Here is a 17,461-nt window from a genome sequence, read left to right on the forward strand (position 1 = left end):
ATCCAATTAGCGATTCCCTCCCTGAAGCCCATTTTGGAGAGGACATCCCTCATCCTCTCTATAACATCACCAGCTGACAAATGAGCTGGTTGGCTTGCCAGCCTTTCACAGCAATATGCCTTATAAGGAGCCATAAGAGATATTACTTTTCATCCATATGACAGCGCATCTTCTTCAGTTTTTGCATGATGCTGCTGGTCTCACTGCCTGAAATCGAAACAGGGGAGGGACTCCACGTCTCCATATCAGTTTGCAGGAGACTGGAAGTGGGGCTCACTTTGGAAACATTCTCCTTCTGGTTGTTTTGCATTCCGCTGCTCCTGTCGAGTTGGAATCTGAGAATATACCAAGATGGACGCATGGAAAGTTAAGTTTGTTCCTAAAAGGAAACAACTCCAGAATTAGTTGCAATGAAACACAGATGAGATTCAAAGACTGGTTTCTGCAACTGAGCAACACCATTTCCTTTCAGGCAGGCAGAGCGTTTCATTAGTTTTGAATTAATTGAGCTTTAATTAATTGAAAATTTCAAAAGTGAGACTGATTTTTTTGTTTGTTGGGAATGCTTATTCAGTGAAACAGATTAAGGGAGGGAGATGTAGATCAATTATAATAGAAGTAAGTGCAAACAGATGAGTGGCTCAACAACCTAGTCCCATTCCTATGCACATGATCAAGTGGAAAAATGTTTTGACACCTTTGTAGGATATGCTGATAACAGGTCGGAGCCAGATTGCAGGGAGCGAAAGAACAGAAGCACAGATACATTGGGCTGAAAGCTCCATTTCTTGTGTTGTCACTTCTACAGAATGTAGAACAAAACACGATATCGATGAATACAGAGGATGGTATTCTCGGCAGCAGCAGGTATTCCTGCATATACAGCTTTAGGTTGCAGAGATTCGGACTCTACATAAGGGAACATGCGAACATATTATCAACTTAATAAAAATACAGAGACTTAAGTTGATGTTTCTCAGTGGCAGACAAACCATTCTTATATCTTTTCTGTAAAATATTAAAAGTTTTATTTATATTGTAATGATAATATAGACCAGAAACCTGGCTGATAGCAAGCTTGGATTGAAAGTGATCACCCATCATTCATGCTGCTGAGTAAGTAATTCCTTACTTTAATAGTAACCTTGCATTGAACAGTTCAGGAGTTTGCAAATGGTGGGATACGAACCAACTTGCTCTCCCCAGCGGATTTGCGTTTCTCCTGAATTTTGATGGTGGTCTGGAGCATATGTTGAATCTCCTCCTGCTGTTTCAGAATCAGCTGCCTCTCCCTGTGAGCAGCCTTGTTGGCTTCTTGAAGATGCCTGATTTCAGCCTGTGATGAAATTGGATGCAATGTATTACCATGTTAGAGACCAACCAAACCCGTCTTTACATCGTCAATAAATTTATTTTGACGACAGTACAGACAAAAATGAAGTCAGGGCACACAACTCCATAACCCATTAAGTTCTAAGTTGCACAGTTTCCAGGTGGCACTGTGCAACCTTTACAACTTATAATGCTTGTTCTTGATGAAAACTTTGTGTTTTTCTTCGACAAAATGTATTGTCAACACAAACTCAAACAGTCAAGTACTCCAGGTGGAAAATCACAATGAAAGAGTTACTCACATTCTTTTTCGACAACTGATGCCTAACTTTGAGTGAGCATTTCTGATTTTATTTCAGGAGGTTGCTTCCTGGTCTGTGGTGAGTTAACCTGAGTTCTCAAACCTGAAAAACTGTCCTCAGCAGCCAAGTACTTTGCAGAAGAGAAAGATGATGAATAGGCAGATTTCCGCTTTCGAGAATTGCACATTAGCTCTTGCTGCTGGGCAAGTTGGAAAGTGTTTCTGGATAAGTGGTGCTGGAAGAGCACAGCAGTTCAGGCAGCATCCAAGGAGCTTCGAAATTGACGTTTCGGGCAAAAGCCCTTCATTCGGAATAAAGTTGGAAAGTGTGCCTGGGTTGAGTGAATACAGAATCTGGCAAATCTGTAGTGAGTCCAACAGCAAATAATGTAACATTCCAAGTCTGCGTGACACTGCGTGATTGGTAAAACCTCTGCCAACAAAAATCAGCAACTTGTTGAGACCATCACTATATTTTTCTCAGTTTTGGTTTGGAACTGTGAGCTGAAGTTAAGAATTGAACTTTGAAAAGCAACTTGTTTTAACACAATCGAAAAAGGCTCAGTCGTTTATAATACCAGAGTTGATTTTACTCCCCTTCTTGAACAAGGGGACGACATTTGTTATCCTCCAGTCTTCTGGCACTATTCCTGTAGACAATGACAACATAAAGATCAAAGCTCAAGGTTCTGCAATCTCCTCCCTGGCTTCCCAGAGAATCCTCGGATTAATCCCATCCAGCCTAGAGGCCTTATCCATTTTCACACTTTTCCGAATTGCTAACACCTCCTTATGAACCTCAACCCAGTCTAGTCTAATAGCCTGCATCGCAGTATTCTCCTCGACAACACTATCTTTTTCCGGTGTGAATACTAACAATATTCATTTGGTGCTTCCCCATCTCCTCGGACTCCATGCTCAACATCCCACAACTATCTTTGATTGGCCCTGATCTTTCTCGTCATTCTTTTCTTCCTTATATACTTATAGAAAGCTGTATGGTTTTCCTTGATACTATCTGCCAGTGATTTTTCATGTTTCCTCCTGGCTCTTCGTAGCTCTCTCTTTAGGTCTTTCCTCACTAACTTGTAACTCTCAAGCTCCCAAACTGAGTTTCACGTCTCAACGCCTTTTCTTCCTCTTGACAAGAGATTAGTAAACCACAGCTCCCGACACATGGTATAATGATGCTGGAATTTACAGACAAACTTGGATAAATCTGCCCAAGTAGATCACACAGTTTCACCACTGCTGAATTAGCAACTAAACCAGAAAGAGAATGATCAGGGTTTAAGATTTAGTTAAATAGCCAAATTCTTCTTAATATTTTATAACTTTAATGCCCCGCGATGCTTGTCATACTCAATTTGGAGAAAATTTATTTCAACAAGATATTGCTTATGCTCACAAAATTAGGGTATTTTAAAAGAAAATCTGGAAATAAAAGGTTGGTGTCAGTAAAAGTGTCCACAAAGATGTTGAGCAGCCATAAAAACCCAACTAATTCATGGAGGGACTTTGAAGAAGGAAATCTTCTGCCCACAACTAGTATGGCATATGTGACTACAGTGTTACGGCAGTATGGATGGCATGCACACCATACCTACCAAGCATTGACCATCTCTTGCAATCCTTTTGATATGAAGTGGTATTATCATCACTGCTTCCCTCACAATTAACACATTAGAGTTACCCTCGACCTGAAACTGAACCGGATCAGCTATACAATACTGTGTCAACAAAACCAGGTCAGAAGCTGAAAGTTCTTCACTAAGTAACTCACTTCCTCTCTCCCCAATACATGCCCTAGAAACATAACATCAAATAGAATGTAGCAACCTGCTTGATCTGCATCACATTCACCAATCTATACATTCACGTCCTTCACCAATAAACAGTAAGAGCTATGTGCACTATATGATGCACTGCAGGAACTCACTCAATTCCTTCAACAGCATCTTCAAAGCCTCTGACCTCTACCACCTAAAATGACACAGACAGTAGATAACATGGTAACACCATTACTTGTCAGTTCCTCTCCATGCCACACAACATCCTGACTTAGCAATATACCATTCCTTCACTGCTATCGGATCAAAATCCCAGGTACTCCTTTCCTGTTAGCATTGTGGTTGTACCTGTAGCAGGTGAACTGCAGATGTTTGAGGAAATGGCTCACTATCACCTTCCCAAGTGCAATGAAGGATGGACAACAATACTGGCCTGAACAGCGGCGAAGAAATCCATTGAAATAATTTGTTTAAAATCCGGACCCGTGGGTTAGGACAACATTCTTGCATCAATTTGTTCCAAAGCCCTGAACTCCAAACCTAACAGCACTTGCGAGTTGATATGTTTATATTGACCAAGCAGACTGCAGTGGCTCAAGGCAGCTCACCACCATGACCATTTCGAGGATGAGGGATAGTAAATAAATACCAGCACTACCGGAAACATCCCAAATTCAAAGAACAAACATAAAAATTCGAAAAAAATGTCAAAATTGCATTAATTCTACTCATTCCAAACAGTGATAAGATGATGTGAATACCTAGATTCTGCACAACAGCCTCACTGCAATGAGAAAAGACAACAGCTTTCCCCCTTCTCCAGAAAGTATTACTAGAAGAATCTGCACATTCTTACATTGCATTTTTGAAAGGCTATTCAGCCTAACATCACTGCATAGTCAGCTACTCACTTTTTCTGGTGCTCCAACCAGGCAGCTATGTTTTGGTCTTTTCCTTCAAGGCTTGTTCTCGCAGTTTGAGGAGTGACACCTGGTGCTGTGCACACATCTCCTCCTCCTCCATGTATTGTCGCACCATCTCCATGGTGAATTTAGAGAAACTGTCTTGACCTCCTGAGAAGGGCATGCTCAAATCATGCTAAACAGTGAAAGACAGGAGAACAAACAGTACAGAGTGAGGTGAGCTGGTTCCCCGACCCAAGCAAAACTTGCCCCATAATCCACGAAAACTCAGGACTGAGTGCAGACAACAACAACAATTAAAAGTAGTTGGAGTATCATCAGACATGCCAATCATGCTGCATCACAAGTGATCCCATCAAACTATCCCAATATTTATCAGGATGAGTAAACGCTGATTGTCTCATTTCATCATCTGTAAAACACATTAAGACTGGCAAAGTCCCTCATACTGATAGTTTTCTGGTCAGGACTCCAGTTACTAATTTGCTGCCAGGTTCTGATAAATAACCAAAAACAGAATAGGGGTTGCACATACAGAGAATAAGGGTGTCATGGTTACATCAACATTAACCAGGAGGAGGCTATTTAGCTTCTTGAGCCTATTCCACCATTCACCCAAATCATGGTCATCTTCAACATCATGACAAATCCCTGTCTTTGTCCCATAATCCTTCAGCATTTTGGTTAAAAATCTACCAAGCTCGGATTTAAAATTTGTAACTGATTTCAAATCAATCACTGTTTGTGGAAGTGAGTTTCAAACTTCATCCATTTCCATGTGCAAAAGTGTTCCACAATATCACACCTCAATGTTCTGACTCTCACATTTTATCTATTCAATCTCTCTTCTTAAATTAAGCCTCGGAGCCCAAGTATCACTTCAGTAAGTCTACATTGCACTTCCACCAAGAGTGATACTCTTCTTAAGCCATGGTGCCCAGGCCTGACGGCTTGGACTGACCAGGTTTTGAACTGCTGAAGCATGACTTCTAATCCTTTGTTTTCGAGTCTTCTTTGGACATAAATGTCAACATTCCACTGGCCCCCTGATCACTTTTCTGAGCCTATTTGTGACATTTTCATGAACTGTATGCAGCTGGATCACCCCCATCAAGTTTCTTTGAACTCCACTGTCTCTCGATTTTCACTATCAAGAAATATCCTATTTTGATCCAACCTCTCACTTGCCGACACAAACTCATCTGTAGATTTTTCATTTACTTAATCTATCAAGATTGCTTTCTGATTTTATGCTTCCATCTACTGACACTCGAGATCGCTGCTAATCTGTAGAGAGGCCCCAAATTTTGAATGTGGCTTTCCTTTCATTATGAATAGTGAATAGATAGGGCACCAACATAGATCCATGCAGAATATCACCAACCATATCCTTCCAATTAGAATATCTCTTATTATCTGCACAAATGTCTTTTGTTCAAATCAAATGCTTCTGCAAGCTCCACTTGTCTTTTGCATCTTATTACCCCCACCTTAAATGGACAGTAGAAAGTTGTAAATTCAGGGACATTCTTAGCAGTCAAATTTAGCTTGTGTTTACCTGACTAGGTGAGCAAGGAATCCCCGTAAATATTAATCTCTGTCTTCACTGCATGGTAACTTGATCACAAAGATTAACAATGCAAAAGATTTATTCCTCTTCAAGATTTATAAACTGTTGGCACATTGTTAGTAAGTGGTACTTATCTTTTTAAAAAAACAGCCCCTGCCCAACACTTGCCTTACACTCATTGCCCCATCTGCTGCTCATCCTCTACATCTGAATCTCATGGCAAGATACCTAGGACATGGAGAGGAGCAACTATTCCAAGCACTGAGATCCCACTAACTGGCACCACCACTCACCCTTGGCTAACCCATGGGAGAACTCACTTTTGCCGCGATGGAAGCCAATTGATCCTGCAGTATGTCCTCATCAGAACCATCCTGCTGGCTGCGTTTCTTCCCCATATTAAAGCAGCGATGGCTCTCTGATGGCAAAAGGAGATGGAAGGATTTCTCTTCAATCTCATCTTCAGTCATTGACTCATCGAACTTAAGGGAGTACTCAGTGGCAACAGAAGCAGAGTCTGGAGAGACAATAAATGATTGACATTGTTCTTTGTTATTTTTCATTGCTCACTGAAAGATTTAGAACTTGAACATGAAGTTAAAGGCCGAGCTAGAATCCTTGGATTAGTTATCTGCTCAAGGAGCAGAGTTGGGTTCCAATTATTGATTCAACACAACTGTTATGTTGAATCACACATTGTTTAAGGGGACAGGAGGAAGTTTCCTTATGCATAACCACAGATCCAAGGGGAACACAAGAAAGTTGGATTGAATAGCTTAAGCACATGACTGAATAAAGGAATCTTGAAATAAATCAGTGCAAGACATGTTACTATTTAACCCACATATCCTTTGGGTAGGGAAGGAGTGCTTATGTGACAATTGATTTGGTTGATTTGAATCACCTAACTGAAGAGACACCATTCCCCATTTAAGTCATGAGATCAGTTGAAGGACAAAACATCATTTAGATTTGATGAAGTCTGTTTTTTTCCCACTTGTCGCACATTGAATGGGCTTCTTCCTCTCACGGGACTGCGGGCTGTAGTGTGCGGTCATGGCTCACGATTTACTGTCCCCCGGTGCATCCTCTCAAATTTTTAGTTGATGCAGTCTTTAAATTAATGGCTCTGGGGTACGCCATATATTTATAGAAGGAGACTTTAATTGCTCTCATGGACCCTGGTGTGGACAGGATGCCAAGGGGGCTGTTGGATACACCTCTGCAGGCGAGACAGTTAGTGGACTTGTGTGAGGAGTTGGGGCGAGTGGATATGTGGAGGTGCCCCCACCCAAATGGGAGGGACGTTACCTTTTACTCCAACCCGCACAAGTGCCACACAAGAATTGAAATGTTCTTTGTTCCGTCAATTTGTTTGGACTTGGTGTTAGCCTGCAGGATTGGGAACATTACTATTTCGGACCATGTGGCAGTATATTTAGATGTTAAGATCAAAGGTAGTGCAGGAGACACATGACAATGGTGCACGAATCCATTTCTGTTGAAGGATGACAACTTTGTACAGTATATCACAAGGGAGTTCAGGGTTTTTTGGGTCTTCAATCAGGCTATAGCCAGGAAGCCATCAGTGCTCTGGGAGACCACCAAAGCATTCTTAAGGGGTTTGATTATTTCACACTTGACAATGAGAAGGAGGCAGAGAGGAGAGCAGCAGCTGATACTGGAGGCCTGGCTAAGGCAGCCAAATCGGCACATTATCCCAGACTATCCGGGGTCAAATTGCAACGGGTCATGGCTCTCCGGGCTGCTCTGGACTCAGCGCTCACACAAGTGGCAAAGAGAGGGGTCTCCTTTGCAAAGCAAAGGCTGTTTGAATGTGGGGATAAGCCAGTTAGATCCCTTGCTTACCTGGCTCGGAAGGAAAGTGCTTCACAGTCCATTGTGTTTATCAGGGAGAGAACTGGCAATGTCACTCCTGAACTGAGGAAGTTCAATGCCAGATTCTGGGAGTTCAATGCAGAGTTATACCGGTCAGAGGGCTGTGGGGATGGTACAGTGAGAATGGAATCCGTTTTTGAAAACTTGGACCTCCCTGGTATAAACGCAGATCAGACCTCCCTTTTAAATGTACCTCTGACAGTACAAGAGGTGCAAAAGGCGGTAAGGCAGCTCCAAGGTGGTAAGGCACCTGGTCCATGTGGATTTTATAAGGAGTTCATACACATGTCAGCTGAACCACTGCTGGAGCTGTATAGTCATTCCTATGGCCAGGACTGTCTTCTGCCCTCTCTTACAGAGGCTAATATCGCTCTTATATTAAAGACAGGGAAAGACCCTGAGGATTGTGTATTGTGCAGACCCATCTTGTTGTTGAATGTGGATTTTAAAATTCTATCAAAGGTGTTAGCTCTGAGACTGGAGAAGATGCTGCCTGTTATTATAAAAAAGGAGCAGACAGGTTTTATCAAGGACCGCAGCTCCTTCAACAACATCAGGCGAGTATTGAACATAGTGCAACTATGTCAGCAGAGAATGATTCCGGGTTTGGTGGTCTCCCTGGAGGCAGAAAAGGCTTTTGATCGGGTGGAATGGTTGTATCTCTTTGCTGTTCTAGATCGTTTTAGTCTGGGAAGGGCCTTCGCCAGGTGGGTGGCAGTGTTATATAAAGACCCCAAGGTGGCAGTTATCACGAATGGGGTTCAATCGAGCAATTTTCATGTGGGGAAGAGCAGCTGACAGGGATATCCCCCTGTTATTGCTACTGTTTACCTTTGTACTTGAAGCACTGGTGGAGGCTGTCCAAAAAGACCCTGAAACACTGGCACCGACGGTGGGATTTGGGGATCAAAAATCACTCTCTATGCAGATGATGAGAGAGAAAAAGATCTTGACTATTTACACTATCCATGCCTCTTCTTGATTGTATAAACTTCTACAAAAACACTTCAGTCTCCAATGCTCCACGAGAAAAATACTTCAACCTATTCAACCTTTCCCTGTAACTCAGCCCCGGCAACATCCTTATAAATCTTTTCTGCAACCTCCCAAGTTTAACATCCTTCCTATAGAAAGGCGATCAGAATTGTATGCAGTATTCTAGACGAGGCCTCACCAATGTCCTATACAGCTGCAACGTAACACTTCAACCACTACAGTCAATGTTCTGACCAATGAAGGCAAGCATGCCAAATGCCTTCTTCACCACCCTCTCTACATGCAACTCCACTTTCAAGGAACTATGCACCTGCATCCCGAGGTCTCTTTGTGCAGCAACACACCCAGGACCTGACCATTAACTGTATAAGTTAGCGATTGGATAGAGAATTTCGAATATTAGATTTGATAGAGAACTTTAAAAATGAAGGTGCTTGAAGTACATGGAGGGAGAAATGTTTTCACTTGCGTAGCTGACCTGAATAGGAAGTTAACATTCGTGGATCAAATCAGACATTCAAAACAAACCATTCTTCCCTGAGAAAGGTGACAATGTGGAACTTGCTAGTACCAGGAATGCTTTAGTTGAATAGCACGAATGTGTTTAAGGGGAAATTGGATAAGTACCTCTGGAAGAAATATACAGAAGGATGCACTGATGGGATGAGACAAAGTGGGAGTAGACTCGCATGGAGACTAAGTAACTGCATGAGTCTGTTGGGCCAAAAGGCACTTTTCCCTGCTGTAAACTCTCTGCAAATGTACTGCTCTCCTTCACTAAAGAACCATTTAATCACCAAATAATTTGGACAATAGGGGCCCCGCTCGGGTATAAAAGAAATACAAGAGGCATCCCTTCGTAAGGTCACACAATTAACATCAATTACTGAAATTACTTGTGCTGAGACAGCGGTTTAATCTTCAGCTTCTCAGTAGCAGTGGAGTACAGAGTTTTAATCTGAGGTTTGGTGGAGGTTGAGCTGGCAACATCAAGATCTTTACGGAGTTCAGCTTCGGTCTTCTTCACAAATTCACCATAGGGCTGAAAGAAATATGGAGAGAAAGTGAAATCAAACATTGGGATTTAAAGACACATGACACTACTTTGACAACTGCACTGAATTCAATGTACTTCTGAATTTTTTTAAACTTTTGTGGCAACTAAGGAATAGTAGGCCTTGATTTTCAGCAAATTACTGCAGTGAGGACAAGTTTTCAATTCAACCAGAAAGTTGAAGATAAAGCCTTTGTCATTTGAAATAATAGAAAATTCAGATGTAGGACGCAGTGCTCATAATCGTGATGCAGTGGTACAATATAATACTGAACAGTTGCTAAACTGAAGCACTTACCAAAATATGGTCCACCCGATCACGTTTTCTCCTGTCAAATGTCTTCATCTTCTGCCAGTCTGTTTTCTGATATTGCTCTTGGTAGAATCCAAACAACTTCATAACCTCATTAGAAATGAAGATCTGTGGATAAAAGCACAGGAGAAATGGCAGTTGTTGCACACACCCTAAATTCACAGACAAAACAACCCACAATCCATTATCCTTGCCCAAAACTGCTCAGTGAAGCCTTTGACGCTTGGGCCTTTGGACTCTTCCCCCCATTCTGAATGATGTGAAACTCAAAGCATGTTCTATTAAACAAAAATCTCCGGAATGCTTGAAAATGTAATTATGATTGAAGTGAACAATATCAGTGAGATCCAAAAGCATATTCTAAACAACTCTAAGGGAATATGCAATACTCCCAGACTGTGAGAAGGTTTGACATTTTACTTTGCCTCAGACCTAGACTGAGAAATGATTAATTATTCACTTAACGATTCACTGCACTACATGGTTCAGCACTTTGCCAACAGCATCTTCTAAGAGGTCTCTGCTCAGGCAAATTCCAAAAATGTTCTGCCTTTATAATAGACTGTAGGTAGATAACTCAACATCAGCGCTGTGGGAAGTCTCACCATAAACATTGGGACTGACGTGGATTCATACAGCGGACCAGCATTTCAGGAAGGTCAAATCATTCTCAGTTTAACAGATGAGTTCATCTTAACTTCAGGAACTGAAGTTAAGAGTGAGATGAAGTAATACATTGAGTGGATAAGAAAAGGAATTACACCTGAAATTGTAAGATCCAATCAGATCAGAGAAAAATGCCACAAAGTACTCAAACATACAGGCCATTTAAAGTGACAGATATAACCATTAAAAGAAACCTGGCTCTTCCAACTGCACACAAACAATTTAAGCCACATTAAGTTGCATAAGATCTTAGAATATCTTGGTCAATTTTGGGAACCTCAACATATTAGAAATTCAGACTGAAAAGTGCAACCTTTAAGGCTTTCTTCATCTGAAAATTATGGAGTGACCTGTGGAAGATAAGATTCTGGACAGTTTTAAGAAGATAATTAATAATCATATAGTGTATTATCAACCAATGGAAAAACAGAAATGATACAGAAGAATTAAAAAAAAATGAGTGACTGGAAGAGACACCATATATTATGTAAATAGAAACAGAAAATATAGATTCTCAGAGTGGGCAAAGTTGTGACAGATGGGATTTAATGAATAACAGGATGATGATGATGATGCTAAATTAATAATGGGAGAGTACAAACAGTGGAGGATAAAGTGGTTTGGACTTTTTGGGAAGGGTCAAAATGGTAAATTGAATTCAATGCAGTCATCAGAATGTTTTTAACATGCTCTGTTATACATATCATCAATCAGAGCTGCTGTGGAGCACTATTAACCCATATCTTTCTTGCTTAACTGAGAAAAAATAAGTTTGTGTTCAAATGCAAAAGCTGGATCTCACCTCACATGAAACTCTTTTGCTCACACTCTCTACATCTTTCCATTTATTATTCTCAAGATAGTCTGGGGGTATTTGTAGATCTCCTGGATCGTGGCCAAGATCCTGCAACTTCCTCAGCCGCTGCATGAACCATCTTCTCAACCTCTAAAGCATCATGATGTGCAGCAAAATGAGGTTCCCTTTAGATTTTTAGAGGCACATCCTTCGTAGACTGGGCCTCCTGCACTTTGCTACAGCGCAGCCCAAAGTCCTCATCAAACCAATCTTGGTCATCTACCAGGTCATCGAGCATCTCATGACTCAATTCCAACTCTGCCAGGCGTTTGGTCAATTCTTCCTGCCCACGTGTGCCAAACATCAGGCTGCCTTGTTGCAAAGTACACAAACTGTTGGTCAATCTAGATACTGAAGGTCAGGAACAAAAGTGATGAAATTCATTTCAATACATTAATGAACAATACATGATTTTAATAAACTGTGAAATCAAAGCATGAAAACGGTAGACAAACAAACGAGAACCTTCTTTTTATATCTCAGAGGATGTCTGACGAGTTAGACACAGGCTGGAATTCATTTTATAGGTAAACACAAATATCGACAAATCAGAAAAGCATGTGTCAGTTTAGTCAGGATGTTGCTGTGTCAAATCAAAGTGACCCAAGCTCCTCTTTCTGTGATTTCCTACACTGAATGCTCAGAAAGGAATGGACAGTATGAGCACTTCTCAAACACTTTCATGAAAAATGCTACTAGTCCAATGAATGTTAACATGTGCAAACCATATTCACTTCTGTTCTTCTAATCAGATGGTCATTCAGCCTCTAGACTTTGCTTCAGAACACTACGCTGGAAAAACAGTGTGTGCACTAAAAAAGCCAGAGATTGAAAAGCATGATTCAAAACTTAGTTTAAAAGATCCTCTTTAAAAACACTGCCTTCCTTTAACCAAAGGACAGAAAAGTGCAGGAGGAAAAGGGTTTGAATTTCAATAGCAATCTTTCAGTTCTAAACTCAGTAATTACACAGTGGAAATGGTCACTAAATCCTTGAGAAATAATCAGGCGTACTTACACATATTTTGAGAATTGATGGGCAAGGTAGAAAACACCGAGACACCAGAAATTTTAAGAATATTCCCCACAGCTCGATTTTATCACCCACAAATATATTTAACAATTTATCAAGATATTCCTCACAACAGTCCTTGGTAAAGGGGAACACTCAGGATAATTTCTAAAAATGATGACCTGCAACATGTGCCTGAAAAAAGTGGAGTTGTATTTTGACATATTGTGTGGGAAATAATGATAATCCTATAAGTATGTTAAAACATGGTACTTACAGGTCGAGGACAAAGATCTGAAGATAATACTTCCTCCTTATCATCATCACTATCATCTCTTTCAAATGTGTCCAATGGGATATCAGTCTTGTGTTCCTCCTCTAGATCCTTGGAAGGAGACGGGCCAGGATTCAACATCCAATTTGAGCTGTAAACATTGATTAGTAAGCCAAACCTTCTCAGCTCCAGACTTTGTGATTTCTTGCAATTGTTCAATAGCGGCCTTGACAAAGGAAGATAGTATCATATCAACCAAAGAATTGGCCTTTGAATCACTGCTCTTCAGATCATCTCCTTTAAAGTCTTCACTATCCTCACGATTGTCCTTAGGTTCCTCTGCTTTAATGTCCATGTGCTCCTCATGAATTTCCTCAGATTGAGGATCGAGGAATGGTACTTTGAATTGAGCCTCGAGTTGGTCCTTTTCCCTGTTCAGTAAATCCACCAGAGGTGGTGAAGAGTTCTTGTGGATATTTAGTGAAAATCCTCCCTTTGTGTACTGGAAGAACACACAGACACATCAGCGTTAATATTGGTGTCTGTCTCCAGTGCTGCCTTGGATGCCTTCTCTCTGAACACATCAGCCCGTTAATGCTTTCTTCATTCTTGTCTTTATTCAAGTTTGCCAATCCGTCCTCCTTACCAGACTTGGGCAAGCTCTCGTAAATTTTGTTTGAGAAAGTCTATAACCTTAAAACTTGTCCTGAAACTTTTAGACTAAAATGTAATGTTGAATTATAGAACACATTTGCTGTCCACCAGAAAATAGAGAGGCAGGAGGGTAAGGCAATTAAGAACATTTTCCTGAGCATCAGTGAATCTGCATGAAGAGGACACCAAGTGATAACATTCACAGCTGTCCCTTTGTGAAATTAATAACTTGGTATCAATTAACTTCCCTCCCGAATTATTGTCCTTCACTGTTATCTGTCTCATTCAGAACAAGCAGTGCTTTTGTTAACTTTTTGTCTAAAGAAAGCATATTCTTGACAGTACAGCATATGTAAACGTTCGTATAACGGTAGCCTGTTTGTGATAGTACAACAGAGTAACCAGCCAGGGCTCTTGAAGGAAGAGCGATATCCTACTCTCCTGGGTTTTTAGAATCCAGTCAGCCTGGCTTATAGGTGTCAGTGTTATGTTGTAACAGTGATGCTGTTAGTAAATTAAGGGGATGACTAAAATTAAACTAAACTGTCTGGAAGAGGTTTATGTTTTATTCCAGACTTCCAAAAGTACGATCTCCGGGATGAACAGAGAGGTTTACAGGTTGAGTTCACAAGGGATTCCCTGGGCAATCTCAAATATGTACTTTACCAATTTGGCGCTGCAAGCAGGGTTCCAACAAGGGATACGTTTGAATAAAACTGGAAAAGAGGAGCTTCACCTAAGGGTCGGACTCGAGACCAATGGGTCCACGAGGTAAGATTATACCTCGATTGCTCTCGGTCTGCACCTTTGTGTGCTGCTTCCCCCATTTCATTCTCACGGTACCCGGACGGAACCCTAAATGAGATAGTTTAAATAGGTACTAAAAACCGAATCTTGTGGGGTTGGAGGCCCCTGTGTTTTGTGGGGTTGGAGCCCCTGTAGATCAGTAGTTCTGTGAAGATTTAAAATAAATAGGATAAATATGGGTGCACATTAAAAGTGAACAAGGGATTTGGGAAAAAAGGGAAGTAAACAGAAAGAAGCCATATCAGCGTGGAAAAAGGTAGATAGGGAAAAATGGGAAAAAGCCATGCAATCATCATGGAGACAAAACTGAATGAAAAGGGGAATTAGTCCATTAACTGAGGAAGGATCTGAACTAGATTGGACAGAACTAAAATGCAAATGTGAAGCACATGATTTAGAAGCAGAACTGGAATTGGCTAGGGAGAAAATAAAACAAAGTAAAGATTCAGAACCCTTGCTGAAATGTCAGGGGCCCCAAAGAAAAGGGAAACCGGTGAATAAACAACAGACTGCAGCTGTAGCCGCGCAGGACCAGACTGACGACAAAGACAGTTCCTAATACCCCACCTCTCCCAAAGACCCATTACTAAAGAATCCTGATCCATCTGTGGATGAGGAATGGGACACTGATTCTGAGGAGGAAATATTTTACGCCTCCCGTCCTGTCAGCCGACTTCCTCCGGGTCCCCCCTCAAAACTCACCCACAGTACGGCCAAGGCGAACACACTGCATAAAACAAAACATCGCCTGAACTCCCCACCCCACTCTGAGGATCAACGTGCCAAGGGCCATACACGTCCCCCAATGAATCATTTGTCCCTGTGCGTTCGGAGTGCTACAATTGCACTGATAAGTGAACTTACGGCCACTGATTTTGATCAAATCTAACTGCTGCTTTCAAAACCAGCTCGTACTCTTTAACCAGATGGTGAAAGGAAATGATGCCCTGCTGAAAGAACCGAAACCTTGCTAGTTTTTCAAAAAAGAAGTTTTTCAGTTCGACTTTAAAACAACTAGAAGTGCAAGTTGAATTCAAACTAATACAATTTAAAATTCCAATGAGAAGGATTAGGCCAACGTACAGGCTGGCAATTCCAACCCTGCCTCCTAATTAGTAATTACAGACAGTCTGTGGCATTCTACTGGTACCGTGGATTCACAACATCCCAATGGATCTTGGGGTCCTCCTCTGTATCCTCCCCAACAGTCCACGATGTCCTTTACTCCCTATACCTCCTCTCACTAATCTTCTCTGTCTCCCCCAGCCCCTCGAGTTCCCCAACAATCACACATTTGTTTCAACCGTAATCAACCTGGACATTGGTCCAAGAACTGCCCTTTCCCAAAGCAGCCCCCGGTTGATCGCTGGAGTGGAAGCAGCTGGCACCCTCTTGGTCACCCTCCCAAGGGACCTCAGCAGGTTTGCCCTTTTATTGCACAAAACCCTTTTCTATCCTTGACACCTGTGCTATAGCGGTTCTTACCCAGCAACATGACTCCTCTTGGTGCCCTGTTGCCTATTACTCCACTAAGATTGACCCTGTTTGCTCAGGGTATGCCTTCCTGCACCCAGATTCTCCCCTCCATCCATACTATGGCATTGGCTGCCTCTAATATAAATATACATCAAAATGTAGAAGTCTGTACCTCGCATTCCGTGGTATCCTTGCTTACTTGTAAACATACTCAACACCCAACTGCGGCTCATCTAAGTTGCTATGAGATTTCATTACTTCAGAATCCACTTCTCCCCTTTAAATACTGCTGTTACATTAACCACGCTACATTCGATGGTTCTTCTTCTATATCTCCAGAGGACAAACACATGTCAGGATATGCGATTGTCACTTTGTCCCATACAACAGAAGCTTATTCCGTCGATCCACCCTGCTCCGCCCAGCAAGCTGAACTCCTTGTTCTCACTTGTGCCTGCATACTTGCTGAAGGAAAGTCAGACTGACAGCAACAACTACTTGTAAAATTCTCTTAAGGGAAATCATACCCAGATTTGGAATACCATTAACGGTCTTTTCCGATAACGGCTCCCACTTCTGTGCGGAGCTAACAAAGCCACTATGTAAGAGTTTGAATATGAGTCAGAAATTCCATTGTGCCAACCATCCCCACGCAGCGAGAATTGAAGAAAGAGCCAATTGTAATTTAAAAGGTCAGCTAAGCAAGTTGATTCCCTTTGGATGTGCCCATGATAAACTCTGGCAGCAGCACAGCTTCCTTACCTCATCAGGAACCCCGATCCTCAATGCTGCCTATGTTGCTAATCTCCTCAATGCTAGTCAAGTTCTCTTTCTATTGGCAATTATCAAATGTTCTGCTCACTCCTCTGATGCTGCCAATGTCACTAAAAGTAACAATGCCACTGACACAGCTGCTGAGATACCAGCTTTTGAGCAAAGACATGGTTACTCAACTGACGAATCGGAAACCAAAGGGAGACTCTCCTATTTCCTCTTCTGACACCGAGAAAAATGCCTGACCAAGAAAAAATTCGGATCCATTGGGGGACGCCTCTGATCAGGGAAAACAAAAATGGATGAACCACGGTTGTTATGTAAATAGCTACAATAAGCTTTGGGTTACGCTGGTAGAATAGACATGTCTGCCCGATTCACTTCTGCCTATTCTAGTTGATTATGTTCATACACATACACATGTGGAGAAGGAGGGAATGGTGGACAGAATTCTCCAAACTTGGTGGAATCCCCACCTGCAAGAAAAAGCAAAACAAGCAGCTTCAAATTGCCAAATTTGTCAAAACATTAATCTCGGGAAAGGAGTGAAGTGTCCCCCAGGTGAAATGCCCTTGCCAAGTGCACCTTCTGACACTATCCAGTGAGATTTTAGACAGTCCCCTAGATGCCATTGTTATAAGTATTGCTGAGTGGTAATTAATGTATTTAATAAATGGGTTGGAGTTTATCCCTGTACTGACTGACAGCAACAACTACTTGTAAAATTCTCTTAAGGGAAATCATACCCAGATTTGGAATACCATT

Source organism: Chiloscyllium plagiosum, unplaced genomic scaffold (genome assembly GCF_037043375.1).
Source record: "Chiloscyllium plagiosum isolate Xiang-an unplaced genomic scaffold, Cpla_swu_hap1 HiC_scaffold_9, whole genome shotgun sequence".
In the NCBI taxonomy this organism is placed as follows: Eukaryota; Metazoa; Chordata; class Chondrichthyes; order Orectolobiformes; family Hemiscylliidae; genus Chiloscyllium; species Chiloscyllium plagiosum.